We start from the raw sequence: 658 nt of genomic DNA, 5'->3' as shown, positions 1-658 counted from the left end.
GTCCCTGCAGTCACTGTCACCCAGCCAGTTCCAGAGGGGATGGCATGTGCTGTGTGCCCTGTCCCTGCCTGTGCCAGCCTGCCCCCTGCCCCCCGTGTGTTTGTCAGGGGATTCGTTTCTGTGCCATTTAAAATAACTCTATTTTTATAGGACCTACCAAAACATATCGCCCTCTCCCAGCTCACACTCCACCTGTCTGTGCCCCCCTCACCCCTGCCGTGGGGCAGCTTGCCTTCAGTGCCTTTCCCATACCCTTGCCCCCAGCATCCCTCTATTCTCTCCCCCCAAAAAATAGCCTGGCCCATGCCCCTGTGATGCCCAGCTTGCCAGGGGAGAGGGGCACGGTGCCGGGGGTGACAGCTGGGGACACCCCCATGGTGGGCAGAGGGGGAGGGGGCCCAGCTGGGCACCCAGGGGTGGTCAAACCAAAGGAAAAGCCTGGCTGTGCCCAGCTCTGGCTTGGTCGTCCCCGGCTCCAGAGGGGGATTTTTGTACTTTATTTCAGTCGCGTCCTGTTCCCAGAGCCCGGATCGTCCGTGTACCACCCGGAAACGCCCATTAAAAACAAGCCCCTGGCTGTGTTTTTTTTCAGGGCTGTGTCTGTCTGTCCAGAGAAAGGTTGGGGGTTGCCTGTCCCCCTCCCACCTCACCAGTGTTG

The 658-nt window shown here is 59.9% G+C and overlaps 1 protein-coding gene across 1 annotated transcript in view; it reads right to left on the bottom strand.

The window, feature by feature from the left end:
• The window catches only part of PDZD7 (PDZ domain containing 7), a 10322-nt gene that overhangs the window by 2835 nt on the left and 6829 nt on the right, over window positions 1-658 (bottom strand). The gene's annotated exons all lie outside the window — the stretch shown is intronic.

Source organism: Charadrius vociferus, unplaced genomic scaffold, assembly GCF_000708025.1.
Source record: "Charadrius vociferus isolate BGI_N301 unplaced genomic scaffold, ASM70802v2 scaffold711, whole genome shotgun sequence".
NCBI classification, from domain to species: domain Eukaryota; kingdom Metazoa; phylum Chordata; class Aves; order Charadriiformes; family Charadriidae; genus Charadrius; species Charadrius vociferus.
The sequence above is the reverse complement of the archived record's forward strand: the minus strand, read 5'-3'. Positions and strand labels throughout refer to the sequence as shown.